Source organism: Belonocnema kinseyi, chromosome 2, assembly GCF_010883055.1.
Source record: "Belonocnema kinseyi isolate 2016_QV_RU_SX_M_011 chromosome 2, B_treatae_v1, whole genome shotgun sequence".
Taxonomy (NCBI): domain Eukaryota; kingdom Metazoa; phylum Arthropoda; class Insecta; order Hymenoptera; family Cynipidae; genus Belonocnema; species Belonocnema kinseyi.
This window is the reverse complement of record NC_046658.1, coordinates 158,246,489-158,252,841: the sequence shown is the minus strand read 5'-3', so window position 1 is coordinate 158,252,841 and position 6,353 is coordinate 158,246,489. Positions and strand designations below refer to the sequence as shown.

The 6,353-nt window shown below is 24.7% G+C and overlaps 1 protein-coding gene across 1 annotated transcript in view; it reads right to left on the bottom strand.

Moving 5' to 3' along the window:
* LOC117183046 (serrate RNA effector molecule homolog) overlaps window positions 1-6,353 on the bottom strand; it is a 93,731-nt gene that overhangs the window by 34,194 nt on the left and 53,184 nt on the right. The window lies entirely within an intron of this gene.

The following is a 6,353-nucleotide window of genomic DNA, read 5'->3' as shown; positions in this document are numbered from 1 at the left end:
TAAAGGTTTTTCTTCAAACGCTCGACTGTTTCGTTTTTCAGCTTGAAAACTGAACTATTTTGTTGAAAATTAGTATTTTTGAGGTTGAAATTTTACTATTTTATTAATAAATTATGTTTGTCAGTTGAAAATTCAACTCTTTTCTTAAAAATTCAATATTTCGGTTGAAAATTAATCTCGTGTGTGAAGATTCAATTGTTTCGTCGAAAATTCATAATTTTTGGTTGAAAATGAACTTGTTCAAAAGATCATCTTTTAGGGTTTAAAGGTCAAATGTTTTATTAAACGCTCGACTTTTTCGTTTTTCAGCTTGACAACTCAACGATGTTGTTGAAAATTATTATTATTTTTTTTTTTTTGATATAAAATGTTACTATTTTGTTAATACATTTGTTTTATAAAATGTTACTATTTTGTTAATAAATTATATTTTTCGGTTGAAAATTCAACTCTTTTGTTAAAATTTTTTTATTTTTGTTGAAAATTAGTCTCGTGCTTACAAATTCTTTTTTTTTTTGGTTCTAAAAAAAATTGTTGAAAATTCCTCTTTACGGTTTAAAAATTAAAGTTTTTTTTTAAACGCTTGATTTTTTTGTTTTTCAGCTTGATAACTCAACTATTGTGTTAAAAATTATTTTCTTGGGATTTAAAATATTACCATTTTGTTAATAAATTATGTTTGTCGTTTAAAAATTCAACTCTTTTGTTAAAATTTAAAAATTTTTGTTGAAAATTAGTTTTCGTGCTTGAAAATTCAATGGTTTGGTTGAAAATTCATCTTTTTTTGGTTGAAAATGAACTTGTTGAAAAGTTCATCTTTTAGGGTTTAAAGGTCAGATGGTTTATTAAACGATCGACTTTCGTTTTTTAGTTTGAAAACTCAACTATTTTGTTTAAAAAAATGTTTTTCAGAATATAAAATGTTACTATTTTGTTAATAAGTTATGTTTGTCGGTTGAAAATTAGTCTCGTGTGTGAATGTTTTATTAAACGCTAGACTCTTTCGTTTTTTAGCTTGACGACTCAACGATTTTGTTGAAAATTATTTTTTTCTGAGGTTGAAATTTTACTATTTTGTTAATAAATTATGTTTGTCGGTTGAATATTCAACTATTTTTAAAAAAATTTTAGTTTTTGTAGAAAATTAATTCTTGTGCTTGAAAATTCATCTTTTTATTTATTAAAAATGAACTTGTTAAAAAATGTATCTTTACGGGTTTAAAAATTAAATGTTTTTTTAAACTCTCGACTTTTTAGTTTTTTAGCCTAAAAACTCAACTATTTCGTTGAAAATTATTTTTTTTTGATAGGTTCCAATTTTACTATTGTGTTAATAAATTGTGTTTTTCGGTTGAAAATTCAACTATTTTGTTAGAAATTTAACATTTTTGTTGAAAAATAGTCTCGTCTTTGGAAATTCATCTTTTTATGGTTAAAAATGAACTTGTTGAAAAGTCATATGTTTTTTTAAACGATTGACTTTTAATTTTTTTAGCTTGAAAACTCTACTATTTTATAGAAAATTAGTATCTTTGAGGTTTAAAATTTTACTATTTTGTTAATAAATTAGGTTTTTCGGTTGAAAATTCATCTTTTTTTGAATGAAAATAAACATTATGTTGAATATTCATCTTTAAGAATTTAAAAGTCAAATTTTTTTCGGCTTGATAATTCAAATATTTGGTTTCTGGTTGAAGTTACATTTTTTGTTTAAAAATTGGACCATTTTGTTAGAAATTCATCTTTGTAGGTTAAAAATTTAATTATTTTGTTGAAAATTCCACTATTTTGTTCAAAAGTCATATTTTTTAGTCAAAATCTCAATTGTTTTGTCGAATATTTCTCTTTTTCAATAGAACAGTTGTCATTTTTTATTAACAATTCATCTTCTTTGACGGAAAATTCCTGTGTGTTTTTTTTAAATGAACTGTTTTGCAGAATGAATATTCCAATTTTCTTGTTAAAAATTCTTTACTCTTGGTCTTCTTTTTTTAGTCCAAAATTCAACTGTTTTGGATTGAAAAACTATCTTTATTCGTTGGATATACAATTTTTTTGTTGAAAATTGAACTCTTGGGTTTCAAAATTCAATTATTCGGCTTCTGGTTGAAGTTATATTTTTTGTCTTAAATTTGAAACACTTGTTTGAGAATGCAACTTTGTAGGTGGAAAATTTAATTATTTTCTTGAAAATTTCAGTATTTTGTTAAAAATTAATCTTTTCGGGTTGATTTTTATTTTTTTGCAAATTCACCTATTAAATTTTTGTTTGAAAATGCTATTGATTTGTCGAACATTCGTCTTTTTGTACAGAAAATTCACCTTTTTTAGTGGAAAATCATCTCTTTTGCTTAAAAATGAACTTTTTTGTTGGAAATTCAAATTTTTGGGTTAAAACTTCAACTGGGTTTTAAAAAAATTCATTCTTTTTTTCTTACAAATTTTCCAAATAGTGTTGTCTTCTTTTTCAATTGAAAAGTCTAGTATTCTATTTTTGATGCAGAATTCATCTCCTTATGCTAAAATTGCAATTACTTTGTTGAAAACTTAATTATTTGGTTGAGAATTTATTGGGTTAAAAAGTCCCTTTTTTGGTCGAAAATTCAACTTTTATGTTGAACATTCGTATTTTTTTATATAAATTACGTTATGGATTAAAAGATTCTCCTTTTTTGGTGGAAAATCATCTGTTTGGTTGAAAATAATTTTTTTGTTTGAAAGTTCCTGTTTTTGGTTCAGAATTCATATGTTTTTTATGAAAAATTATAGTATTTGGTTAAAAATATAATTATTTGGTTAAAAAATCGTGTTTCTTCGTATAAAATTCATCTGGTTTGTTTAATATTTATTTTTTTCTGATAAGAATTCGTTCTTTTGGATGGAAAATTTATCTTTGTTAAAAATTAATTTTTTTAGTTGAAGGTTTATCTAATTGGTTAAAATTTTGTTTTTGGTTGGAAGTTCATCTCATTTGGTAGAAATGTCATTTTTTTATGTTCAAAATGCAACTGCTTGTTTGAAAATTAATCTGTTTTGGTAGAAAAATTGTATTTTTTGTTTGAATATTGGACGCTTTTGTTGAAAATTTATCTTGTTTATTTTGAAAATTTAATTAAGTTCTTGAAAATTCTACTATTTTTAAAAAAAGTCATCTTGTTTAGGAAGAAATTTCCACTGTTTTCTTGAAAATTCGTTTTCTGGATAGAAAAATCGTCCTTTTTGATCCATAATTATTTTTTTTATAGAAAAATCAACTTCTTTTGATAAAAATTAACTTTGTCTAGGAAAATTGAACAGTTTTCTGAAAAATTCATCTTCTTGACTTGAATATTTAAACTATTTGGTTTAAAATTTCATTATTTTCTTGAAAATTTGTTTTTCTGGATAGGAAAATCGTCCTTTTGGATCGATAATTATTCTTTTTATAGAAAATTCAATTTTTTTGTTAAAAATTAACTTTGTGTTGGAAAATTCAACTGTTTTCTGAAAAATTCATCTTCTTAACTTGAATATTTAAACTATTTGGTTTAAAATTTCATTATTTTCTTGAAAATTCGTTTTTTTGGATAGGAAAATCGTCCTTTTGGATCGATAATTCTTTTTTTTTATAGAAAAATCAATTTTTTTGTTCAAAATTAACTTTTTTTTGAAAATATCAACACTTTTTTGAAAAATTCATCTTCTTGACTTGAATATTTCAACTATTTGGTTTAAAATCCCATTATTTTGTTGAAAATTCGTTTTTCTGATAGAAAATTCTTCTTGTTGTAGAAAAATCCACCTTTTTTTAATTAAAAAATTAACTTTATGTTTGAAAATTCGACAGTTTTCTGAGAAATTCATTTTCTTTACTTGAATATTTAAACTATTTGGTTTAAAATTTTATTTAAAATTCGACTTTATTACTGGAAAGTTCAATTATTGTTTGAAAATTAAATTGTTTTTAGTGAAAATTTATCTTCTCGGGTTTCAAAGTCAACGGTTTTCTAAAACATTCGACTGTTCAGTTTTAAGTTGAAAATTAGTTATTTTTTTCGATTGAAACTTAATTGTCTTAACTAAAAATTCAATTATCTGATTGAAAGTTTCAATACTTTGTTGATGAAAATTCGTTTTTGGTTGAAAATTCATCTCTTTTGGTGAAAATTTTCTCTTTTTTTTTTAATAAAAATGCAACTCTGACTAAAAATTAAGATGTTTTGGTTAAGGATTCAAATTTTTTTTCTGAAAATTTATCGTCCTTGGATGAAATTAACTGTGTTTGATTAAAAATTAAAATCTTTTTCGGTAGAAGTCATATTTTTTGTTGAAAAGGAACTTTTTGGTTGAGAATTTAATTGTCTACTGTAAACTTCGTCTTTCTGGCAAGAAAATTAAACTATTCGGTTGAATCTTCACCTTTTTTTGCTTAAAGTTTAATATTTTCTATTTGAAAATTCGATCATTTGGTTGAAAATATACTTTTTTTTTTAATTGATCTTTTTGGATTTCAAAGTCAACACGTTTCTAAAACTTTTCACTTTTACTTTAACTGTTTTTAATTTTGAATTAAAATAATTTTTTTGTTGAAATATTAAATTTTTTTTGCTGAAAAATCAACTTTGCAGGTAGAAAATTCTAGTTATTGGTGTAACTTTTTAATTGAAAATTCGTTTTTCTTTTTTATGTAAAAAATTCATTTGTTTTATTAGAAAATTAATTTTTTATATAAAAAATATAAATGTTTACTGTTTGGTTGAAAGGAAATATTTTTTTGGTTGAGGATTCAACTATTTTATTAGAATTTCGTCCTTTTTGGTTCAATTCAACCATCTTTGATTTAAAATAAAAATCTTTTCTCGTTTAAAATACCAATTATTTATTTTTTTGTCGAGAAGTATATGTTCATATGTTTTGACTTGAAAATTCAACAATCCGGTACTAAATTAAACTGTTTTGTAGACAGTTTTGCTATTTTTGATAGAATATTAATTGGTCTAAGTAAAAATTTAACTACTCCACTTTTTTGTTTGTTCAAAATTTATATTTTTTGGTTAAAAAATTCAAATATTGAGGGAAAAACAAAAGTTTAAAACCGACAAAAATATCAAGTTAATTCAAATAAAACTTGAGCTAACATCACCTCTATTGTTCAAAATATTTTGATGAAAATGTACGTAACTTATTAAAAATGCGTATTTTTTTTGTATAAAATTAGTTTTCTTCTTTGAATTTTCAATTTATGATTAAAATTGTATAGATTCTGTTGAAAATTCGTCTTTTCTGTTTGAAAATTAATCTTCTTGGTTGAATTTTCAACTATTTCAATTAAAAATTTATGTATTATCTTGAAAAGTTGTTTCTTTTGGATAACATTTTTTTGTAACTAAAATTTTAAATATTATATTTTTTACTTTTATTTTAGCTTTACAATTTCAATTTAATATCTGAATGAATTTTATTTAAAATAATAATAATAAATAATGCCCATATTTTTCGCCTATTTTCGTGAAAAATCATCCTATATTTTCCCTGTTTCGAGATAATTTTGGTCTCTGAAATCTGACATAATCCGAATGTTTTTTCAGGTTTTGGACAGACTCATTTTGTATTTGAGGATAGTACATTCCGTGGATTACTACAACCACTGCGAATATCCAAACGAGGACGAAATGCCAAATCGGTGTGGAATAATGCACGTGAGAGGACCGCCACCTGCTGCCAAAGTTTCGAGTACCGAATTGTCCGAGTACTGTCGAAATTTCGAGGCGAAAATGGCAGCTTTCCTGGCACCAATTGCCGCTGTCACTGCTGACGATTACGAGAAACTTGGCGCCAAAGATGCAGAAGCGTATGTTACATATTTTTGCACTATTTTTCTACTTTTTCCACGCAAAAATTACACGAAAAACACTATTTTCAAATGAAAAAAGACGAATTTTCCACAAAATCTATACAATTTTAATCATAAATTGAAAATTCAAACGAGAAAATTAATTGTATAGAACAAAAAAAAAAAATTCATTCAACTAAATACTTGGAACAATTGATGTGATGTTAAGGGCATGTGACACAGCTAAATACCTATATTACCGACCACAGTTTTTCAGTTCTCTGAATGTTTTTTTGAACCTCAGAACTTTTTTTGTAAATAAAATATCGAGCTGAAACTTTGGGAAATGTATTAAAGTAGAATAAAGTACGTTTTCTTCCTATCTCGGCCGAAAATTCGAGTTTCTTCCCGGCGTATCTTTACCGAAACCTACCGTTCCTTTGTAGGGATTGTGCACAGCGCTCATAGCGCCTATTACAACACTACAAACTGGCGGTTGTACCATGCGTAAGCATAGTAGGGTTCTGCGTTATCCGTAGCT